This window comes from Haemaphysalis longicornis, unplaced genomic scaffold (assembly GCF_048455015.1).
Source record: "Haemaphysalis longicornis isolate Haplotype H1 unplaced genomic scaffold, Haemaphysalis longicornis Haplotype H1 scaffold_2, whole genome shotgun sequence".
In the NCBI taxonomy this organism is placed as follows: Eukaryota; Metazoa; Arthropoda; class Arachnida; order Ixodida; family Ixodidae; genus Haemaphysalis; species Haemaphysalis longicornis.
In genome coordinates, this window is record NW_027526295.1 from 257884559 (window position 1) to 257910162 (window position 25604).

The 25604-nt window shown below is 47.1% G+C and overlaps 1 pseudogene; it reads right to left on the bottom strand.

Annotated features, from left to right (window-relative positions):
- Window positions 1-692: 692 nt before the first annotated feature.
- On the bottom strand, window positions 693-4275 carry LOC144168604 (uncharacterized; annotated as a pseudogene).
- Between the last annotated feature and the right edge of the window lie 21329 nt (window positions 4276-25604).

The window sequence follows — 25604 nt, forward strand, 5'->3', positions numbered from 1 at the left end:
TCCCCGGATGCTAACCTGTGAATGTACTTCAATGATCATTAAAAACATGTTGCGTCATTTTGTTTCTGACGCACCTACAGCGCGAGAAAAAAACCGCGTAGGCCAGGTCTTCACAAGATCGTGAGACACGATACAGTGAGAGGAACTTCCAGTGAATGTGCAGAGATTTGATAATTTATTTGTACTAAAGGGAAACGATTACTTATTGATAGTATTACTTAGAATTTAGAAGCTAAACTGAAATTTTTATGTGAATTTCAGAACGAAAATAAACAATCTGCGCACCGCCAAACGTGTACTCTTCGAAGAAAAACCGGAGGAAATTCAGATTCACGCGCATTTAAAAAGAACGCTTCTTCGAGTTTTATGAAGCTTTCCACAGATATTTTCCTCCTAATTTACTTGCGTGAGCCATTAAAAAAACTCGCATCATTTTGATCCCTGAAAAGCAAAAGAGCCTTGTCAAGCATCTCGTCACAAGGAGCTGAGGCATAAAACGACGATTGTGACTTTCTGCTGATTTCCTTTATTTATTTTATAGAAAGGGCAGAATATCTTCTGAGATAAGGAGAATAGAATAGCCAAGTGACATTAACGAAGTCAATGTTTGACATGACAGCGTTCCATCGGCACCCCATTAATACCGTGCAGCTACTAGCTGTTTATTTACACGTTGCTTGCTGCATCAATGTTCACAGTTTCCTCAAAGGGGCACAAACAGTCCGCGCTGCGTATAGTTCGCATATATCTGCTTCTGATGACTTCCTTAGACTCCACACGTGCAAGGACTGTATACCGGGAAAGGCACGCACTGTTCGCCATTTTTCCTTTTTTGTTTCGCGATAGCTGGAAACTTCGTTCCCTTCGAGGTATATGAAGTGAACGCCCTTGATCTTCTCAGACAACACAGTTGCCATGTCTTTTGCCGTCTGAATCGCATTTCTTAGTGGTTCTCTTAGGTTGTAAAGTGTCGCCTGGTGTTTGACGATTCCCCCAACTCCGTCGCAGGCATTTTTTCCGTGCCCTGTTGCGGAGGATATCCATTGCACTTCAGGCACGTCGCTCTTTCGCAACTCATGAAGCTGGTACCTGTTTTTAAAGTGACTGGCAGCCCCGTAACTCACATAAGTCACCTTGGAGTACAGTGGGAGATTGTCGTCTACCCACAGCCTGATTTTTTCTAAAGCCAAGCAGGCAAGCGCAGAGTCATGGCAGACGTCATCGCTTGCAACCACAAACTATGGCTGTTTTTTAGGGTCGTCACCACACAAGTGAATATCGATACTTGGGTATTATGCCAGTGGTAGCTTTGTACCTCGTCGGGAAGGATGACAGTCCAATTTTCGCCAAAATCAAAGTGAAACACCACGCTTCCTCACTGTTCGCTTTTCTTTTCATTGTGGATGGCAGCTCCCTGGGTCTTTCGGACGTAATTGTGCGCGATCCATGTAGCCAGTGATAGTCGGAGTCCCCTCAGGAATGCTGAAGGGTCAAGGGTCTTCTCCACAAGGTCGCCGAACTCCCACGTGTCAACCACAATGTCTTCTTCTTCGGGGATATTTAGTGTTTCGAGTTTCGAGTTATCGATAGAGATCCGAACTTTCGGATCTCTATCGATAACTAGTGTGGAGGCTTAGTTGAGAATCGCTACAAAACGGGGATAAATACTTTCGCAATGTATGGATTAAGACGTTGCACGCGAATGAAATTCCGCCATTGCATCCGAAGCAGTTTCTCCAATTTCGAACCTACCCTCCCCCTGGTTTCCCTTCCCCCTCCACTTCCCTTTTCTCGTCCTTCCTTCCACCCCCACTGATTGGTCACTACTGGTCGGAAGCAGGTGACGCCTCAGCTACCATGAAAGCGACTCTGAAAAATTCCGATAAAAACTTTTACTGTTTCGTTCGCAGCTAGAAGCACAGCCAAAGCTATACAGTCGATCCCAGATATATCGAACCCGGATATATCGAATTATTGCATATATCGAACAGTGCAAACATCCCCTTGGAAATTCTATGCAAAAGTACTGCACTTTTGTACGCGTGTATCGAACTCTTGTTCGCCGTCAAACTCCACACATCGAACTCTGTGATGAAAGTTCCCCTGCAAGTGCGCTTCTCCTGACAGAGTCGTAGGGGATGATGACTCTCCGCCCTTCGCACACTTGGCTGGCTGACAATACTTAGGAAGAAACTCTATGCCTTCAATACCTGCTCGACCTTCTCGGTGCGCTAGCACGACCGCAGGGTGTGATTGGGAAACCGAGGGGAGGCATTGTGACCCAGCGGCGGCTCTGCCGCCATGGAGACCGGTGCAGCGTGGTGCTGGTTTGCTTTGTTAGCCGCGGTGTGTCTTCGGAGCCATGGAAGAACGGAAGAATTTGGACTTAGCAACAAAGGCGGACACCATAAGATGGGTGGAGGCCAGTGCAAAGTAGTCGTCGGTTGCAGAGGCATTTGAAATTTCGAAATTCCTCACAGCACGCTTGAGCACGACAGTATACGTAGCAAGCTGACGTAAGGTGAAGGCAGCGCAGCCCGGCCATTCTGGGATGTGTCATATCCGTGTTACTGTAGCTGGTTCAGAAGGGACACTTTGCCGCGGCTCTAGACGACAGTTGTGCAGACACAAAAGACGATAGCGTTGAGTGCCTCGAGAGTGAATTAGAGAGCGCTCAACATTCCCATGCGGCATTCCGGATGCTGAAACACCACGTAAGTTCGTAAGTGTGTATCAAAAGTGGGATGGATCGAAACGATGCGGCGATCGCTGCGGAGGTCGTCGTTACCGAAGTAGCCAACCTTATTAGCGACCGTGGTGACGTTCCCAATCGCCTATGGCAAACGAGCTTGCGCAATTCGCGGCCTTGCCAGCGCAGTGGACGGCGCAGGGCTTTCTTAGTACGCTTGAACATAGTTTGGTGAACTTCCTGACGCAGAATATGCAGCAAGTGAAGCTCATGGACTTTTTTTACCCCGAGTTTCGTATTTTCCGCGCTTTGAGGAACAAAGCAGGGTGCTACCGGTTTCCGCGATCTTGAAAATCTCTCAGTGATGTGCGGAGTTTTCAGATAAGCTTCAGATGGGCACATTTTATATTTCAAATTATCGATATATCGAACTTTTTCGCGATCCCCAAGGAGTTCGATATATTCGGGATCGACTGTACAGTTAAATCTCGTAGGCACATTTTTCACGGGAACCGGGAAATAACACATATTATTCGAAAATCGTAATATCTGAAAATATTTGAAAAAGGAGGAAAATATATACACTTCATCAGCAGCTCACTGCTATCGAGCAATATAGCCGGTAAATTTATGCTACGCTTAGTTTATTTCAACGTCCAGGAGTAAATTCTTCTGAAATTCAAAAAAAAAAAAATCTGCCGCTGCTTTTCCCTTCCCCGGACACTGAATCGTACGAGAATCCCTGTTGTGCCCTAATTGGCGATGTTATCCACTTTTTCGCATAGGACTGACCCGTCGTCGTTCACTCCTGCCGCTCTATTTCTTTGAACCATGTAAGCAGGACGTCCTCCATTTGCTGATGCTTGCACCTCACTTTTGTGTGACACCGCGGCTCCGAACACTTCCAGCTTCTTTCGAAGTACCTCTTTAACACTGATAAAACAAGCTCGCGTAACAAGTCCACGCGCTTCCTCTTCGGGTTCTCTTGCAGGTTGCGTATAATTTGCACTTTTAAAGACGATAGTCTTTCTTGGAATACTTAAACGCCGAAATTTTGGTCTGTCTGTACGTATGTTTGTCTGTCTGTCGAAAAGAGAATTTATTAAAACTAGTTACAGCTAGGGCCCGCTGTAGTTAGCTACTACACGGATCGACAGGGCACAGGATATACGCAATGTGCTACACATGAAACGAAGTAAACATCACACAAGTTCACAAAAAAACAAGGTCCACCGCACCGAAGGCTCTTTACATTAAAGTCCACGGCACAGGGTCCACGCACCACAGTTCACGCTTGAGAGTCAAAATTAAAGCCACAACAGATCACACACATCAGTTCAACTCTGTACATGTCTGTGTCCGTACATATAGAGGCATGCTCAGCCAGGCTGCCTAAACTATGCCTTGGTTTCTGAACACACAACTTCCTTCCCTAAAAAACATGCACGTGTTACACCTTCTTAATAAGGCACGATACACCATTGCACAGTGTAATTGGCGACCTTGATGAAGCGAGTCGACCAACGCATGAGGAAAGATTTTTCACCCAACGCCAGCAGCTCATGCTGCAGGTGCTCTATGGCCATTTTACGAACGCGCCACAACAGAGGATACATGGTACGCTGAGGTCATGCTTGCAAGGCGGCTACACCTTGCTGGCGCCACCCAACAAAGGCACCCGCACACAGCAGAAAGCTGACAAATGGATCTTTCGATTTCGTGTGGGCTCTCAGCCTAAGCTCAAACATTCTGCTGAGTAAAACCCAGAATGTGGCGGCCACATGACACTCAAAAAGAGCATGATCTAGAGTCTCAGTGCGTCCGCTTTGCGGGCACCGGCAGTTCGAATCACACCAAATGCTGCATTGCGGTTACACGTCGGCAGGGCTCTCCAGCCACGCAGCCACCCGAAGCCACGACCGTCTGCAAGAAGCCCCGCTGACGTTAACTGTTGCCAGCGGGCCCCGCGAGACTTCTCTTTTTGCCGATCATCCAATTGCCCAATAGCCAATTTCTCGCATATATCAGTCGCAGATAAGGCTCTAATATGCAAATTTGGTTTGCCCGACTGAAAGCATCTAAGTGTTTTAGCAACGTACCTATAGAAAGCCAGCGGCTGTACGGCTGTAGGTCCGGTAATGGGCTCATCATAAAACAATCAGCGAGCAGTACCCAAGAAGTAGCGAAGCAGAGCCTGCCCCGAGTACTCATCATCATCTACCAGTTCCCACACACCGCGCAACACTAGAACACTGTCACTCTTTCAGCTACCCCGCCTATGTGAAACTGAATCTGGCAATAGTCTTGTATCTAACAGCCAAATCTAAACGTCTAAGTGCAGTGGAAATCTTCAAACTTGTCAACATTGTTGAACAAGAACAAAACATTACGCAAATGTGAGGATAAAAATCAACACATAAGAAATATTTGCAGTGTTCTTTTATTAAAGAAATCATCGATGCCGGGTTTTTTCCGATATCAAATGAAATACTATATCAACTGCAGAAAATCGTTGCCTGATGTTGCCGGCGCCACTATAGCTCCTGGCAGAATCTTCAGAAATCAAACGGCAACAGAAACTAAAGGTTCCTGCAGTTAGATTCCACGTTCCGCTTGGAATGCGCGTGGAGCAGAGCAACATAGTTCTAAAACAACGGTGCCTCGAATCACGCGCGTCTCCGCCGTACGGCAGCGCTGGCATAGAGGCACCCGGCCTGGAGCAGTAGAACGCCGCGGTAAATTAAAATTTACGTGACCAAACATCTGGAGTGTTATCTTGAGAGGAACGAGGCGGGAGAGGAACAGCATGAGTGGTGAGCGGGAAAGAGAAGGGAGGCGTTTACATGGCAGGGGCGCCAGTCGACTATAGTCTTTTGTCGACATTTGCAACGAAAGTAGCAGATTCTTTTCTTTTCTTTTAAACTGAGCTCCTTGTGTTTCTTCAACATTGTGAAAATCCTGAGAGCACTACCGCACAGAACAACAAGGCAGCCAGGGGAGAACAAAAAAAAGCCTCAGAAACACAGCAGCACCACTTAAGCGTGCAATAAGGCATACACAATAAAGAACCACAAGGAAAGTACGGAGCATGGCGAGAAGTCAGGAAGAGAAGTCGCTGCCTGCCGACAGCATTGCGCACATTCTCTGATTATGATACACTTCGCTAGATGGGGCGGTGGATTGCTTGCGTATCATCATCATTGGACGGAGTGGCCACGTCTGTCAGCGATGTTTCCGCCGCAAAACGGGCGCCCCACGGCCTCAAAGGATCTGCAACCTACGTGCAGATCGTGGTCAGTTGGAAAGCGGGTCGAAATAGTATAAGGAAGAATAAACGTAAGACTTCTAGAAATATTGCTCAATGTCGACTTCCCATGTCGTATTATTCAATTTTGGGAAATAATGTGATCGTATGATACGAACGAAAATGCATTATTTCTAGGAAACGTCTGCCTGAAATATAAAAAAAACGTATTATGCCGAATCGTATCAACGAGATTTAGCTGTAGTTATCGCAAGCACGGAATGACACTGTGTCGTTTGCTCACCCGCCGCGGTGACTCAGTGGCAATGGCGTCGTGCTGCTGCTCCCAAGGACGCGGGTTCGACTCCCGGCCGCGGAGGGTACTTTTCTGTTCTGATGGAGGCGAAGAGCGAAAACGCCCGCGTGTTCGACATTTCGACGCCCCTTAAAGATCCCCAGACGGTCAAAATCAATCCGGAGCCCTACGCTACGGCGCGCCTCATAACATGTGTAGTTGCCGCGTGTTTAACCCCATAATCAGTTAAACTGCGTAATTTGCACGTCGCAGCCAATGCGGCTTTCATTTCTACGTTGCTTTTGAGGCTTTACTTTTAAATTAGCTATTGAACCCGTTCATCGCTGCAACCGAAGGAAGGACGGCCAATAACCGCTACACCGCTGTAATGACGTAATTCAAGCCGCCGAGGAGCGCCAAGACTCAGAACAGAGAGAAAACGGTTTTGAGCAAGAGAGAGAAGAAAAAAGAAAGGAAAGGCCGGGAGGTCAACCAGGTGTAGAGCCCGGTTTGCTACCCTGCACTGGTGGAATGGGGCTCAGGGAATAAAAAAGGGGGATGGAAGAGGAAGAGATAGGAGTGGGAAAGCGCGCACTCTAGTCCCGTTTCGGGCACTATAGTCTTTCAAGCAAGTTCGTTTCACTCAGGAAACGTAAAAGGGCTTTCGTCGCCTTCTGCGAGGTCGATGGTGAAGACCGATGACTAAGAATAGTTTCACCGTAAATGATCGATTGTCCAATCGGCTCAGCGCGGTGGCAAGCACGCTCCTCTCCGACGAGTATTCGGGGCAGCGACACAGCACATGTTTTATAGTCTCTTCCGCCCCGCAGGCGTCACAGTGGGCGCTGCTGGCCACCCCGATGAGGAAGGAGTAGGCTTTCGTGAAGGTCACTCCCAAGCACAGTCTACAAAGTAAAGTTGACTGGGGTCGAGACAGCCCATACGGAATACGGCGCTGAAGAAGGGCATCCTGAATATACAGACGGGGATTCGAAAAGTCCGGTGTGTTCCATTGCTGCATGGTAATCTTGCGTGCAAGGGAGCGAAGCGTCTTGGCGGCATCGGTCCTTGAAAGCGGAAGTAGAATGGTGCGGTCGCTCTCATGGCATGTACGGGCAGCTTCATCCGCCAGTACGTTACCGATGACTCCACAGTGACCTGGAAGCCACTGGAAAATTACGTCATGGCCGGCTGTGATGGCTTGATGGAATTTTTCTCTTATCTCTGTCACCAGTTGGTGTAGGGGGCCGTAGCGCAGGGCTGCGCGTAAGCTCTGTAAGGCAGCCTTGGAATCCGAAAAGATCGCCCAATTTCGAGGAGTAGCTCTGATGATATGATCAAGAGCCTCACGAATGGCTGCAAGTTCTGTAGCTGTCGAGCTCGTGGTATGGCCAACACGGAATCGAGTTGTTGCAAAATCTGCTGGCACAAACACTGCACCTGCCGAACTGGATGACGTTACTGAGCCATCTGTGTACACATGTTTCCGGTCGTTGTACCGTTCATGCAGTAACAGCAGCGTAAGCTGTTGAAGGGCCAATGAAGACAAGTCGGCGCTTTTTTTCGAATTCCCGGAACACTGAGACGAATCTCAGGTTGTGCCAGGCACCACAACACTGAGGTCGGTGTTGCCGCAGGGGCGTACCTTGAAGGGATTTCAGCCCTGTGCGTTGTGATAATGGCTGAAAAAGTAGATCGTGGTCTACTTTGAGGAAGCTGCGCCAGATGGTGAGAAGAAGCCTTTGTCTTCTATATGGAGAGTATTGCGTGGCCTGTGGAGCGTTTTGAGCAAGTTTTTAAGTTATAGGCACAGGGTTGTAATTTTTGGCTGAAGTATTTTGCGAACCCCTAATCTAAGTACTGGATGTGTTGGTTGACTTCAAGCATTTAGGATTTCGAAAAAAAAAGTATTAAAAAGTGTAGCAGGGTCCCTTTAGCTGAGTCACAGATAGACAGACACATAGACAGACACACAGACAGACAGACCTTCCAGGCCCAGAAAAGGAGGATTTAGGAGCTGGAGGCCCTGATAAAGGAGGCGTTCCAAGAGTAAAACGTTGAGTTTTTTTCAGTACAACGGATATTACAGGGCAACTTCAGAGTGCGCTGCAGGCATTCATTTGCGGGAGCCTTATATTTTGGTATATTTTCGGGGGTGGAATACTCGCTCTACTTGGGTCGTGTTAGCTTACGTGTCTGAACTTGTTAACTGAATCCCTAGGGATCAGAACTCTAATGACAGCCTTATTCGGCGTGACAAATTATAGGCGGCAAATGTTGTGCATGCAAAGTTTTTATCCGCTGATGGTGTTGAAGACCGGCGCTTTCTGTATGCAATCGTCCTCGTTGAAAATGATTTTGTAGGGCACGTTAGCGGCAAAGCCTTTGCATACAGTTCATGGCACAAAACTTGCTGCAGCGTACTATTTTTACATAATTTACTTTAAGCGCCTAAAAAAATTGCCCCGTTTCAGGCCGTTGCCTTGTGGCCCCATCGTAGAGAATTACAAGTGGATAAAATAATGGAGCGAACTTTGACTCACGCTGTGCTACCAAATGACCGTTCCTCGAGTTTGCTCTCTCTCTCTCTCTCTCTCTCTCTCTCTCTCTCTCTCTCTCTCTCTCTCTCTCTCTCTCTCTCTCTCTCTCTCTCTCTCTCTCTCTCTCTCCAAATGACACAGCATCGCTTTGCATTTGGTGAATGTAAGCGATCGCTATTTCATACGCCCGTTTTACGATCACCGTCAAGATAGGTTTCCTTTCCGCTGAAATAGCGTTGAAAGATATTTCGAAGTGGCGCATTGATGGTGTGATCGCCATACTATACCCGCTCTCCAAGGGTGCAGGGCAGTAATGTACAGCTCCGCCTACTTTCGCTGTGTTGCCAATTAAGGGTGAAAATTACAGAGGCGGCTTGGAAACGCTCGAAATACGAGCCACAGCAAAGCATTATTAAAGCGAAGCTTTCTATGACTCACTGATGGGGACCATTCCGTACCCAAAACGCACTGCAGGAAAGCCAACTTTACGCAATGGGGTTTCACAAAACGGTGATGCTGATAAGCGAAGGCACATCAAGCGCCTCAAGAAAAAAAAAACGCTTCTCCTGGTCGGAATCGGACCTGGGTCCCTGACTTTATGAGGCCGTCGTCTATCCGATTCCGCCATTCCGACGAAGCAGTTTGGATTTAAAGCGACGCTTTCTTGCTCTCACTGAAATCGACCGTCCCGTCACTAAAACTCTGAACCCCTACGACCCCAACGACAGCGAACGAATTCCTCAGGAGAAAGCTGAGTGTCTCAACCGTCGTTGTCGTCCGACCAAGGGGAGTTTGATTTTTCCACGCACTTTTGTAAATTTCGGAATCAATCCCGGCGAAAATAAGAGCGAGTAGGTTAAATCTCTTGCAGATAGGCGCATCTAAGCGGCAAATACACGGCGGGAGAAAAAGCGTTCGCTGCGACAAATGCACGAGGCCCGTCGTTAAGGTGAGTCATAACGAGTCGGTTTATCGTACAAATGCATCGTTAGGACCGCGGCATAGTAGTGAGGGCCAAGCATCATCACGCTGCAAGATACGTTCATTTATCCGTCATAATAGGCTGCCCTGCCACTCTTCTGAACTCCTGATCTCGCGAGTTGGTGTAATTGTCTTCTTTATTAACGCAGTGTTCGGCTTTTTCCTGGCTTGTACATCGTTAATTAACAAAATCATGTTCGCATAATCTAGAGCTTACGATCGCTGACGCGGAAGCAGGTCTCCAGCGAGGTTAAGCCAGAGCAGTAACGTCGCTGCGACAGGCCCGTTGACTACGCAATAGAAGACGGCGCGTTCCTAGACGAGACGCCGCCAGAGTTACCTACCTCCTCACCGGACCGATTGTCATCATCTGCAATCTTCTTGTAAGCGAGGGGCTCCGTTTACGCCAGCTCGGACCAATGGAATCCATAAACTGCACCAGTAGAACGCCAAAAAAGGAAAATTTATGAATTAGGAGAGTTTGATTATACCGGCAATGGCCAGAAAGCTGAGATTTCGTGGGCCGACATTAGCTAATTCAGGGAGACTTGTTACATGCTAGGCTTACGCATACTTAGACGAAGGTCGCGTAGTGCCCTGGCGGAGCCTCAGTATTGCAATCTGCATTAACTTTATGGCTAGTAAAACGAGTCGCTCGGCGATGCAATCGAGCTTCGGCAAACGGTTCGGGAACGGTGGGTGAGTAAATCGGTTTGACCTAGATGTCCGCGAAAGCTTTCACTTAGTAAGAAAGCGCTGAGCTCAGCAGAGCAGGAGCATAAAAAAACAAAGGGCCATAAAATATTGTTCCCCGAAAAAAAAAAAAACATTATCTAACAGAGCTTCCAAAAGGCAGAAAAACCGGCTTACTCAGCAAGAAAACCGGCTTTTATTTGGGATTATTGAAATTACTGCACATTTTCGATCTAATTTTTTATTCAAACTGATTATTCTGAAAACTCTAAAGAGCACGCAGTTCTCGTTGCCTTAGTTCGAACACGGACTGTGGCAGCCATTTCCGCACCCTGGCGGATAGGTCATCATTGCTGTCATCTTCTGGCCAGCTCGGTAGCCTTGAAACGTTTTCGTTCATATTTCTTATTGTGCGCTTTTAATTAAGATATATGTTTAGTCTTCCAAACGAGGCTACAGAGAACACTTTAATTGTGAGTCCAATCCCAGTGCTTGTTTGTCACCAGCATTGCTTGGGTTATCACAAGAACAGTGTATTGAAACGTCAGATGCGTATGTGTATTTCGCCAAGTGCGACAACATTTTTTTGAGTTCATTTGTCGACACTTCCAGTTTAAACATTGTTGGGTGAAATAGGGGTGTCCTTTCTTTGTCGCAGAATCGGCGATTATGCGAATATCGATCACTCAGAAGGCTGATCACTGCTTTGTGTCGCGCCGTGATTTTGTTTTTCGGGGCTTTTTGCAACGAACGCATAAAAAAGGGCGTAGACACACTACCGCTTCATGCATTTCAATGATGCGAATGTTATGTAACACGTTGTCTTTGTTATACAAGGATTGCGCAACTTAAGGAAGGGACCCATCAGTGACAGCCATGCGGATCCCTCCGCCGACAAGGTCAATTTTCTGGGGGCGGGCTGCACTGGTGTCGAGCGCTTATGCAAAGCAAGGGGATCCACTGGAGTGGCTGTACCTGTTAGAGGAGTGTGTCTGTCTGGTCGACAGAGTTTTGAAGAGCGCGAAATCCTATTTTGACTGGTGTGTCTGTTGGTCAATGTTCGTTGTATTTTCTAATTGCTTGTTCATCATTGCGTGTATTCACCGTACGAACCCACCGCTATGACTCAGGGCCGAAAGCGTTGCGCTGCTGAGTCCCAAGGACGCAGGTTCGATCCAGGTCGTGGTGGCTGTTTTTCAGACGAAGGCGAAACGCGAGAGTGCCCGTGTGTTGAGTTTTCGGCGCACGTTAAAGATCACCAGGTGGTCAAAATAATCCGGAGCCCTCCACTACGGCAAGCCTCATAGCTCGAGTGTACCTTCGGCGCGTTAAACACCATAATCCGAATCTATTAATCTTACGTAAGTTTGCGTGCATCTCCCAAGCGTTAAAAAAGAAAAAACTGCTTCCGTGGCCAAGCATATACCCCCTCTTGAATCCAAGATTTTTATTTTAGTCTCGGCGCTTGATGCAGGAGCACCAGACCACAACAATGACGACAACAACAACAGCCACAACAACAACAGTAACGAAGACGACGACGACAACCACAATGACGGCAACAACAACGTAGACAGAGACAACGACAACGATCAACAACGACGCCACAGGCGACAATTGACCGACTGACAGACCGAACGAACGAACGAAGGCTTTGTCACATGAGTAAATTAAATTTTGGGGTTTCACTTGCGGACCCTACACCTGGGCAGGTTGGGCAACCGTAGTGGACATATAATGACAATTTTATACCAACTGGACTGCACTCAAACCTCTACAGACGTTTTCTACCTCCACTAGGAAAACGGCTGCTACGGGCAGGATTAAGCTGCCCGTCCGTGGGGTCCATAGCTCAACGCCTAAGCCACTGAGCCACCGCGGCCAAAAAGTAATTCAGAATGGTTCACGTTAAAGAAAAGCAATGGAACTAATTCATGTTGGCACCGTCGTATAACATTTTTACGAAACCAGTTAAAAGAATCTTGAGAAGCACGAGAAACACTCATGCGAAGGCCCGAAAACGAGTTAGAACAAGCGTAATCTCTGTATGGTGTTTTTGTATGTTTAAAAGAAGAAATAGTTTTAAGCAGCATCGAATTACGCTTACCGCAGAAATTTAATGAACACGAGCAGAATATTACGTCAGTTCTGTCAAAAGAAAGTATGGTCGACGTAATGCACTACCGTATTTACTCGCGTAATGATCGGACTTTTTTTTCCAAAAAAATTGATGCAAATTTAGGGGTGCGCTCATTACGCGGGGTAAATTTCTCGCGAAAAACCTTTGAGCACAGAAAACGCAAGCAAATTACGGGTTAGATTTTTTACTATAGGTCTCATGAACATAATAAAAACAATAAAAACTTAATAAAAACTCCGCACATTGCTGCAAGCCACTTTCCGAAAGGACGCAAAATGCAGTGTTTTCAGGAATTAGGGAATGCGCCGGAACGAGTTTGCTGCGAGGTCACAACAGGGCAACCAATAAGTGGCTGCCGCTGTCACAGTGCGGGACATCAAAACTGACATCGGGGTCGATGCAGCAAGGTGAGCGCATTTTTTTGTCTTGTGAGTACATTATGTGCATTTAGTGAAAGTTTCTTCCTCATCAATATTGAACGCATGCTTGCCGATATCGCTAATATCAGCAAGTCTGCGACCATAACGTAGCCATGTCCGTTTTGAAAGGAAAGGAAACAGAGGTAAGCACGATCATCATCAGCTAGATTTGGCACACATGACGTACTGCTGCGGCAAGCTCAGGTTGCGTTCATTGCGCGGGAAATTAAAAAAATCGAATTTCGACGATAAACTTCAAGGGTGCGATCATTACGCGAGTGCGATCAATATGCGAGTAAATACTGTATATATGTTGGAAGCGCTAACCTTGAAGATAACTTTGGGACTGCGTGCTGATGCAGCACTGAAACTTTGTGACGTCATTGGTCTACGGCACTCAACTGCCGCGGCAACACAGAATACAAGGGCCTTGGCGTCATTTCTCCGTGACATCGGCCAGGACAAAACCTTGTGAACATTAGTTTGCCTTAACATTACTTCTGGGCGTGTGCTGTATGCGTGATCCTGCGTCTGTCAGTTCCTGAGTGCTTATTTGCATTTGTTAGTGCTTGTACGACTACTTGTGTCTTCGCTTTCTTTCATTTTCCCACCTCTCACGTTCACGTGGAGTAGCAAGCCAAGCTCGCTGCCAGGCTTACTTCGCTTCATCGATCGTTAAAGGCATCCATCCTTGCCCTAACTGCATTGTTGCGACGTCGTCGGCTTGAATTTTCGGCCCATGACTTCAAAGTTCTTAACGGTGACAATAACTTTTTTTAAAAACAGCTCGTTGCAACCTTTGGTGACTTCAGGAATCCTGTTAAGGGAACATACATAAAAATAGAAGGTTGTGCAAAGGAGCCTAGTCCTAAATCAATTTAGCATTTTTCTGAGCACGTTATAAATTGTAACGTATTAAATAAGGAAGATAATAAAAATATAACTCTACTATACAGGCGATCGGAACCAACCTAAACTCAGGCCTGAATATATAATGTTACAATGTAACGCCTTAACCCTTTTATAACACTAAGAACTTAGAACTAGCATGGATGGCAGTGTTTCATCCGGCTATCAAAACTACTGGCTTTGACGAACTTGGTAACTTTGTATGTTTTGAGAAAATTCACCAATCATTGTTTCAGTAAAGTTATTTTCTTCGCCTTCGTGGACATTTACCGGCTTTCTAGACGCGAGAAACGACATGAAACTTGTTTGGTTCATATCTGCCGGTGCCGCCCCAAGTGATAACCAAAAACACGCTCCGGGGGCCATGAAATGCATCCCTCCCATATAGAAAGGAAGGAAACAGTATTGTCAACCGAAATGTGCGGCTTGGTACTACGCGTTGGGTGGCACGTGATGGCGAAAATATAGAAATGATTTTTAATAAGCCACCAGATGCGATCTCATTGCTTTCACTTGCTATATGAAAAGCAACACTTCAGCAGCAGAACTCAAACATTCCCGAACATACGGAACCCGCCCGAAACTCATATAGCCCTTTCTAGACTTGGAAAACATCATGGTGCGTTTAGCAAGCTGTTTTGGGTTTTCCCACATAAAGGGTTGCCGCTAAAAAAGAAGTGCCCTCTGCGTTTAGACGAGCGGGTACAAATGTTAAAACCAATATTGCACTGCGAAACAAAGAGGCGACTAAAAACGCTCGATACCCAGCATGAGCATCGGCAGGATTTTGTCTTCAGGGGGCAAACCGGTTGTATTGCGCGCGCGCGCGAGAGAGAGAGAGAGAGAGAGAGAGAGAGAGAAATTGTTCTGGCGTAGCTTGGAGGGGGGGGCGGGGGAGTGGCACTTTTGCACACCTCTGCAGACGACAATAGCGCCGGATACATGGACTCGACGAGAAAGGGTCGAGTCGACTGGCGGGTTCAGCTACCTCGACCCCTCCCGCGTTTATATGAACACCGTCCAAAGAATCGAGGTGAGGAGAGCGGCGGGGTTCCCGGAAAAGGAGCCATCGTAATTTCATGATTCTAATAGCTCCCTTTTTTGCTAAAAGGTAGCCTTAATATTTGTGTGAGCGTTACAATCGGGCTCAAAACTGAAATAGGCTTTAAAGCGGCCAGCAGCATTGTCATGCGGAACGGACACGAAGTACCCGAAAAATCCAACTCAATCCAATAAAAACAATCCGTCAACACCACATGAGTGAATTTCGGGAAACTAATATTCCTCAATGGCATGCCGCATACCTTGGTCAGCTGTTGCTCGTTTTCTTTGTGCTGCTGCATTTAGCCCGCAACGCCTAGAATTATGAAGATAAAGGCACTTAAAATCGCAAATAGCTTCAGTGTTTCCCGCTATAACTTTATTTCCAGCAGGATCTCAATAAGCAATCTTAAGAAGCGCAATCATTTTTGGCTTCCACAGCTGCATGCGCCAAATAAAATCTTTTTCTTCCAGGTACGTGGTATTATGTCTTTTGCATCTGCGCAGTACCACCAGTGTCAAATTATTTTTTTTTTCGAATTTTTCTGCGCGAACGTACCCGCGCGTTACAAATGGGGGCGCGTTAAAACCGCGCAACTATGGTATTCCGCTTCCCACGGCCCGCCGACTCAGCCCGACGAACGAGCCAACCCACCCCCTGCCTCCGGGTCGACTGGACTCACCGCGACTCTGACCCAACCCGTCCGCTTATACATGGAGGGGTTGAATAATAATAATAATAAAAACTGTTTTTTCGACTCAACGCGCCCTCGTCGGGTTACTGTAAACGGGGCTCATGCGACCCAGAGAGGGAGTCGGAAAGACGCCGGCTTCCGAACATCAAGGTTTAGAAATTGTCACCTTTGCAAAACAGGTTTCTGTTAGCCTAGTTTCAGCACGGCGATGAACATCAAGCGCCGAAAGCGCGCGGTTCAGGCACCCTGACGGCGCCCGCGGCAGCGTCACGGCATCTGTGGCGTGTTCAAAGCGTTTTCGCGAGCAGAAAGCGCTTCATCCGGTTCACGCGCGCGACCGCGGATAGCATCGGGCTGCTCGATGGGGAAGCAGCGCGCACGAATCGGCCCATACCGCTGCGGCTAAAACTTGTCGGCGCCCGCCAGAGCAGCACTATTGCCAAAAATCAGCTTACAAATTCGTGAAAGGGGATGATTGTGCGGTGAAAAATTGCGCTGCGGTTCGTCGTCGGCGCGGTTTCATAAATCCGTGATTCAATAACTGCGGCGATGCTAAGACTTTTCTGCGCGAGCCGGCCTTAGGAGGGAGTTGCAGCAGCATAATGGCGAGTTGGGCTAGTTGGTAAATATGACTGACGCAAATTCTTCAAAAAGCGCAATACTCAATACGTATACTACCAAAGAACAAGACGAGCCTGTTCTGGAATATTTCACGTTTTAAGTGTTGCGCTCGTCGTGTTGTTCTGCTTGTCTCACGTTTTAACTGTTGCGGTTGTTGAAGGTTTTGTTACCAAGACCTCTTTGCCGAGACAGCGCCGCATGCAAGAAATGCAAGCGGGCCGCTAGTCGTTGGTAGAAATACTCAATTATTGTTGCGAGCGAGCATGTTGTGTTCGGGGACTCCTGTCCGACCTTCAAACGCGCTCGTTTCCCCGATTGTAGAACTGACATGCCGACGCTAGCAGGGCCAACGCGAAAACAGTGGCGCGCATCCGGTAGCAGGCGAAGCAAGCGCGTCGGCTGCTATGAAAAAGGGCCCATCTCCCCGCGAGGGGGACTCGAGTAAATGCGTCGCATAAGGGGTGGGTGTATTGCGTTAACGTTTAGTGTTTGGGGAGTTCGTGGTAGTGAATGCGTTGTATCAGCAGCTTCTTGACGTAGTTTGAATGAGTCAAGGATATAAGGCGCGTTCGTAGCCTTCCATTCTGTGTCGGCTTTGTGGCGCAGTGGGTAGAGCACCATGTACCTTGCGTTCCGCCCGCAGGGTCGTGGGATCGAAACCAGGCGCCGGTAAGTATTATTCTTTATATAGTGTAGGGGGAGGGGTGCGGACCTGTTGTTGAGAGCGAGGAGGGTAGCGTGATGCGGGAGAGGAGGAGTGGGGGAGAGGCCGCACCTGGAACGGCTGTTGCGGACGTCGAGGCACGCCGACAACGCCGGGTGACATCGTGAGTTAAAGAAATGCTCCGCATTTAAAAAATGGTGACGTAGCGCGCAGAGTGGAGCCAATGGGTGCGCGTATTTTGGTGCGGAAAGGCTTTGACAAGCGTCTGCAGGTTGTGTTTCTTTGAGATAATCTGCTCATAGCATCCGCCGCGATTTGAGGCGCGAGGAAGGAGCGAAAGCTTCCGGCCTCATAGCCTTCGGAACCTCATTTAGGTCCCCTTTACAGGGGCCATGCAGACAAAATGCAAAAATTTTTAATTCAAACGAGTTGGTGTTTTATACTGCCCCCAGCGCTTGTCCGGCGCCAAACGATGCTTCATTCACTGAGAAATTTAGCATATTAATCCAGAATCTTGATTCTTCCGCTGAATCGTTTGTTTCAAGACGTCTTCTGCGAATGGCGGAACGCCTTATTTGCTGTCTACTCATAGATGGCACCGCCATACTGCTTAAGACCACTGTCCACCCTCGCTTTGTTTTTGACCCAATTTGTGCGTAGATAATGTTTGTTACGGTTGATAGTACTCTTTTCGTGATACATAGGTATGCTCGACAAGCGGAGTCACAGAAGACAATGTCTCTCATGTAAGTTGCCGGACGGCTGTGTAGCTATAACCAGCGTAGTGCACGCAGTACGCACCGGTACTTCTGTTTTCGCGTGTGCGTTCGTAATTTCCGTTGTCTACCCCACCATTCTTTCTGCTATAAAAAGAATACGCATTGAATTTAAGTGCAAATAGCTCGTTCTGTAAGCTTATACTACCTGTTTAAGTTGCGTTGGATTTTGCCGGCCGCAGCCGACCGCACAGCTACCCATAATACGTCATATAGATTCTAGTACGAGAAATGAGCTAGTGGATCGCATGGCCATTCTCTTTTCTTCCCCAATTATACAGCTTATTTGAGTGAAGTTTGCGATAAAAGGGGTGTCAGTGTTATTCTGCAGTGAGATAGTGTCTGCAGTGAGATAGTGTTAGCGCACTATTTAAGCTAAATTGATGGTGGAGGAATTGCTTAAGTGGCGTGGGGTGTGCGCGGAAACCGCATCGCTTGCTGGCTACCTTTCGGTGCGCGAACTGCCTCGGTCAATGTTTTTCAAGGTAGGAAAAATTCAAGTCTTTTAGATTACAGTGTGCTTATTGATTGATTTTAGTGTTTAACGCGCCGACGCAACGCAGGTGATGGGGCACTCCGTAGTGGAGGGCTCCGGATTAATTTTGACCACATATCTTTAACGTGCGCCGAAATCTGGTACACACAGGCGTTTTTGCTTTTCGCCTCCATCAGAAAAGCGGCCGCCGCGGCCGGGAAGCGAACCCACACAGTGTGCTTATACAAATGAGAATTTGTTTTCTATCTGAGAAGAACTAAACTTCGTTCAACGTTACAGCGGCTTATATATACTTAAAGGAGCCATGAAGAGAAACACAAGTTTGGTTCATTCGAAAGATTGCCTCGTTAGAACCATACTGACACCACTTTTAACACTAACTTCGCTCAAATAAGCTACATAATTAGGAAAAAAAGGGAATGACCATGCGACCCACCAGCTAATTTCCCGCAACAGAACCTATGATGTCACACGAGAATGCTCTGCGATTGGCGGAGGCCGGCAAAAGCAAACGCAAGTTAGGCAGGGCTTACCAGTTTGCATAGTGAGCTATATGCCCGTTAAACATACTGCACATTCCTTTTATGACAATAAGAACGGTGGAGTAAACGGTTGAAGTTCCGAATAAACACGCAAGCGTGTACGCCAATGCGTACGAAACTACCGCCAGCGGAACTCGACATCTCGCCGTCGCCACCGTCGCGCAGACGAATTTTCGGGTTCGAGGCTGTTCGGGGCCAACGAACCGTCCCAGCACGCACAGCCGCGACCTTGCTTGGTATCGTAATCCTTTCACAGGAGGTTGGTCGTCATATCACCAACCAGCAAAGGTAAAAATAGAAACGAGGGGAGCAAGGAACAGCAAGCAGCGACGAGATAGTGACAGTCGTTGCAGTTTCGGAATGCTGTTGGCTTGCTGCTATTGTTAGGAGCTCGTTTCCAGTTTACAACCACTGAAAACTTCAGTTTATTCGAGTACTTTACAATGGAATTTAGTTGCTACTTTTTGAAATGCCCATGTAGTACGGGCAAATCGTCGAGGGAGTGCAACATCCCCGCCGGTGAAGATATCTCTTTTCATGTGCTGCCCTCGGCGAAGCAAGTGGCTACGTTTTGTGAACTTTGCAAACAGAGGAGAAAGAGAGCTAAAGGAAGTACGAGTGTGCTCGCTTCATTTCCGAGGAAGTGATTACGGCAGGGACCCATTACGTTAGCTCACTCCTGGGACATGCTGGCGCTCGTCGCCGACTTCGTCAAATCGCCGTCAAAGCGCTCTGACCTTGGGGAAAAAAATGCCGTACACACCGCGCATTGACGCTCGTATCTTTCTGGTCGAAGCAGAGAGCTCGCGCGAACGGCTTTTCATACGCGACACCGGCCAACTGGCATAAGCGATACTGCTACTGAAATTGAAATATTCTTAACCGTAATAAAAATACGGCGCATACGTACCAGTCTGTATTCGTCCGTCGGGACGGGGCTGACAAGGCAGCGGTGCCGACGGCTGGGCGTTCGTCTGTTGTGGCTATCGCGAAATGGTCGATTTCCGGTCCATCCGCGTATCCCACAACTCCTGCCGCTCGTGCACTTGGAAGCATCGAGCGTTCAACTGGTGTGAGGTTGTTAAATGCAAGCGCGAGCTTCTCGGCGAGAGTTTTGTTCTCCGGATCAGGCGATTCCATGACTGGGGCTGCGGGTGCACTAGGTTTTACTAGTATTTTAAGGGCGAAGCTCCTAAAGCCATGGGTCTGTCCATCCCTTGTGTCTCGTGGTACGTGACCGCAGCATGCTTTCGGAGATGTCGCAAAGTGGGCCGCGTTGCACGCGCAAGAACCGGCTGCAACCGGCAGCGCAAACTCGGCACTGGGAGCGCGAGCTTGTCTGTGTTCGCCAACGGAGGCGCGAGCGCACGGGCACTGCGAGGGGGAGATCACGCAAGAGATCACGCCACGAACGCAGGCAGTCGTTCTCGGAGATCGAACGAGACGCAGGGACCTTCTCTCGTTTCCTCTCGTCTTGTGCGGGCACACGTTCGCCCTAAATAAAAGTTCTTTCTTTACCGTTGTGTCCCATCCTACGTGACAAATTGTGGCGGAGGTGCGGGGTAGTCCTCGATGGCGCGGGGTCTTTCACCAGGTCTGGGCCTGGGAGCATTGACTCCTAAAATAAAAGTTGATTTGTACAATGTACGCACACAGTCTTACGTCTTTCTTAATGATGTAATGGGCGAACTTTCACGGGAGAGTTACGGTTACCGATGATCTCCCCCTCTCGAGCTTCGCCCCACTTATCATCATTCATTCCGTGGATATCGCGTGATTTTTTAAAATGGCCGCCGTCTCGGTTTCGGCACGAGTTCTGGTTCCTGTTTGATTCCCGCGTGTGGGTGCTATATGGAGTCGACATACTAAGTATCTGCTTCATGGACCGGCTCGTATGACGCCATTGTTCACGTCACGAAATGTGCAATTTAGCGGGAGATTTAAAATTTTGGCTTAAATTGCCTTATTTCTCAGTGAATAAAGCATCATTTGCTTCCGGGAAAGCGCTTAGGGTACTATGAATCACCTAATCTTTCTAATAAAACAAACTTTTGTTTTCTCTTCATGGCTCCTTTAAACTTCTTTGTAAGTTAACGGTCGTTGGGTTGTGGCTTTCTCTAGCAGCCGTTGGATTGTTGTGTTTGGTTCATCCTTTCAAGGTATACGATGTTCTGCATGTAACGCATGTTAAATTTGTTCTAAATCGCCTCGCTAAGGGCATTTGTCTTGTGTAGCACTCCCCCACTACCGTGTTTAACTGGGTCAAATTAATGTGTGCCAAAATCTGCACAAGCTTCAAGGGGGCTGCAAAATTCATTCCTTGTTTGTCATTGCCAGATGTTGTGGTGGTGGTGCAAGGAGGTTGCTCCGCACTATTGGCGGTGAGATGTTGGAGTGGCGCCCCCTGGTTCTGACGTCAGCTTAGCGGCTCGCGCCGCTGTCGTCTGCTACGCTCCACTTGTAAGGGGCAGCAGTGCCTGAGCTAAAAGCCGCATGCTTTGATGCTTGAGTGCATACAACAGCGGATTTGTAGTTATTCAGTTATTTTTTTCCAGCTTTGCCAACACACGAGGTGATAGATAACAACTTTCTTCAAAGCATCGGTCAGAAGATCACGTGTAACTCGTCCTTTCTAGCTTATTTACGAGGTTCAGCGCTCAGAGCTCCTCGATAAGTATTCAAAATGCGTAGGCTTCCCTACAGTATTTTCGAGATCCTCTTATGAAGACTCAACACTCTAATGCTACGTAACAAGCTGTGGGCCCCAACACGCGCATGGCACAGCAGGAAATAAAGCGGCTGTCTTCTATTTCTTTCGTTGTTGTTTGTTGTTGACTTGTATCAGATAATGTTCTTTTTTTTGTGCGCGACGCATTATTTTTCTGCACCGTCACAAACGTCTTATTGGTAGGCTCGGGGACATTTGGCAGGCTCACAAAGATCGGGTGGATATTTTCTTCAGGCTGCATGCCGTACGTTGCCCTCTTCACAAATTGGTTTTCCTTATGGTTGCGTACAAGGAGGTGCTTATCCGCAGCGTGAGTTGTTTATTCAGGTGCAAATACAATGAGAAGGTTTGTGCTACGCCACCGCGATCGCGCCCCGGACAGCGTTGTCCAGAGTATGCGAAGGCGGCTTTCCTGCTCCGAATTTCTATCGTAACCATCGTTATCGTAACGACCTGAGTCTCAACCCGAACAATTAGGACATAATTATGGCGTTGAAGGCTTGATATACTCGCTAACGAACAAAATAAATAGTAAACTTGCATATATTACAAGAATAGAAACCGATGAATATTTCCAAGCAGCTCTATATTGTTTTCCAACTCTTCTATAGGCGTAAAGAACAAATCCTGGTCTATTCGGGATGGCGTTCTATGAATTGAAGGAAATTACTCTTACTCTCTTGTCCTACAGACTGAGGACCCGGCCCACTAATCAGCTCGATTTTACTGTTAAATAAAGTTTCCTCCTCCTCGTCCTCCTCTTCAGTGCAGTTTTTCTATAACGCATACCTGCATGTTGGGAAGATATGGCTGTGGGAAATGTACCGAAATATCCCTCCAGGTCTGAACAAACATAGTGTTACTGAATCTTTACCGTACACGCGACTCGTTTGCTCAATAAACCTTCATACTGGTTAGAAGTCTGGTATAAAACCAGCACGCGCCTATACACACAGCGGGTTATTTGAAACTCAACCCAAAGTTTTTGCAGCCCATAGTGAATGTCGGCATACTTTCATGCCATGACAACGTAAAGGGATGTGATACAATACTTTCGAGCGTTCGGCAAGGTTGCAGAAACTGTTTTACCTTACACGTGATTGCCGGGAATTATAATACGCCTTCTGCCAGAGCCGACAGCACCGAAGGCCTGCAATTTGTTTTGGTCTTGTATTTTTGCTGTTGTCTTGCTGTTGTTATTTCGCTCTTGTGTTTTTGCTGGCTGTTCCCTTTGTTCGAAAGATTGCTTAATACAGAAGCTCACCCGCAGAAGACCGGCTTTGCAAGAAGTGGGGCGACGCGGGTAATGTTTCTTCCGTAGGGGTGTCCAAAACTATACTTAAACTCACGCTTTGAGCCAGTGTATGCGATTTCAAGTCTATTATTATCATAAAAAGTTACTCACACGCAAAATGCGGGGTGGACAAGCATCAAACGTCAACCGAGCGCTAAGAAACAGCAGGGAGAGCGAGCTCGAGTGAAGCAGGCGACAAATGCGTGAATCCATATATATACGCCGCGGTCACAGAGGCGCGCTTCGCAGCCCCGCCCGTGGTCGCGCTCACCGACGAAGTTGTCTAGTTGCAGAACACCAAATCTGTGAAAACAAGCTAGATGCCAAAAACGGAATACGGCTGACTTAACGGCAGCAGCTAATTACCTTGAGAATATATCGCGTCCCAAATGCCCTTGCACTCCAACGAATGCCAGGCAATTATCAGCTTGAAGAGAAACAGAGCATAAGGCAAACTTGAGGAGGCTGCATATCTTAATTAGGGAAACATAACATCTTTCATAGCTCTTTTGTATTTTGTTAGTTGACAACCGGTGTTTGTTTTGTTCAGAAATACATATTTGAAGGTGACGTGTATTTATCTCGTTTTTCACTATTTTTTTCTTTCCTGGCGTGAATCAACAGGTTACAAAGTCCACCGTCCTTCTTTCCTAAAGCTGAGAACTCAGACAGCGCTTTATTTATTTATTTATTTATTTATTTATTTATTTATTTATTTATTTATTTATTTATTTATTTATTTATTTATTTTTATTGTGGGGCTCAACGCGCCGACGCTACACAGGCGATAAGGCCCGCCGTAGTGGAGGGCTCGGGTTTAAATTTGGCCACCTGATTATCTTTAACGTGCGCCGAAATCTCGAACACGCGGGTGCTTTTGCTCCTCGCCTCCATCAGAAAAGCGGCCATCGTGGCCAGGAAACGAACCTGCGTCCTTGGGCTCAGCAGCACAACGCCTTAGCCAGTGAGCCACCACGGCGAGACAGTGCGTAATGATCAAACACAGCTGGTGGAGTCCTGCTACTGAGAAGAATGCGTAGAAAATATTTTTTCTGGCTAGACGAAAAGCTGACAGCCCGCTAGTGCTGTAGGTAGACTCAGCAAGACCATAGTAAATTGTGTTGCATTTTAGAGTACAGGATAATTGCACAAAAACATATTTTGATAGTAAATTCAGTACTGTGAATGATAATGAATAAACCTGTGCTTTTATCGCTGAAGTAGGGCTGAAGGTAGCTCATATGAAGGGGTATTGACATGGGGGTGAAATGTCCCCTACACCGCTTCTCTCTGTGCAAAAAGTGTGACCTTTTTTAACCAGCTAAGCTACGTTTATCGCCCAAACAAGAAGGGGCCCTGTGCTGTAGCTGCAAAAAGTGAGGTCGCCTTGTCGAGGAAAGTCTAGACTTTAGTGATGTTCTGTTTGTATGCCTGCCGGCCGTGATCTGTGTAAGCCGGGGGGGTGCAACAAAATTGATCCACTCTGACGTGGTTGTGTTACATTGGTGTCCTGAAGTTTGTTTAACTGTTGGCGTGAATGCTAAACTAACAGACGATGACCGCTGCCCCCCCCCCCCCCTTCTCCATCCCTCCCTCCATTTTTTTCAATGCGTGATTCAGTGACTGAAAAATTCAATGAAACTAACCTGATGGCTTCGTCATGCATGTACAGGTGCCTTCAGAAGTAATTGGAGCACGGGAGCTGTGGCCGAACCGTATCGGAGGGCCGTGTAGCTGCGCCGGCGCTAATCGAAAGGTCGAGAACACGCATGCGCGCCTTCCGACGGCGATAGCCCATCTATACCTTGCAAACCACTTCTTCTAACGCAGCTTCGAACATTGTTCGTGGCAGTGTTGTTTCGTATATTCGTCCAGTTTTTCTGCTGTTATCTGTCATGGAATAATGCCTGATATGCCGAATGTTGAAAATGTTTTTGCAAGGCCTATCATGGCAGCACAGAATTCATCATAGGAAATATCTATTGACCCCCCCCCCCCCCCCCCGCTCCACTATGACAGTACAATCTGCGGACATACCTTGACAACCATGTACAGCTCGGTAATCGCATTATTTTGACAGGGGATTTCAATTTGCCTGTTGTTGAATGGAAAGGCTTCTCACTTAAAACCCTTAATAATTCATTAAGCGAAGAAATGTTAGATATTGGCTTCACGTTTGATTTATTGCAAAATTGTCGATGACTTTACCAGGGTACAAGGTAGCTCTGGTAATACTTGATCTTTTTTTTTGTTAGCCTGGCAGCTTGCAGTGTTGTTCCGGGAATATCGGATCACATGACTGTGCTCTTGGGGCTATCAGATATTTCTCTAAACAAGAACTTGAAAACTAAAAATGTTCCAAACTTTTCTCGTGCAGACGACACATCAATCATAGATATGCTGTCTTTTACCTTTTATGCCTTTTCGCACAACAATCTTGATGTTCAGAGCCTTAGGAATTTCTTTAAAACATTTTTAATGAATGTGCAGAGCGATTTGTTCCTAGTACCAAAAAAAAAGCCAAAGAAAAATCTGTTAATCTATTGGGATACATTACGCTTGAAAAGGCAATTAAAGAGGCTAAAAAACAACAGCCACGCCAATGCACTCCTTGTAGAAGCCAAAAAATATCTGAAATTAGCTGCAGGCTCAAAATTCAGCTGACTGCAGATAAAAAAACCGCTATTCTAGGGAGTCTCTCCCAAGATTTATAGCCACAACCCTTGAAAAATTTTAAAGACAATCAGTCCCACATTTTCAGTCTGTGATGTGTTCGATATTGATTGTGTACGAGTAAACAATGAATTCATTATTTCCAATGAATTTAACAAACACTT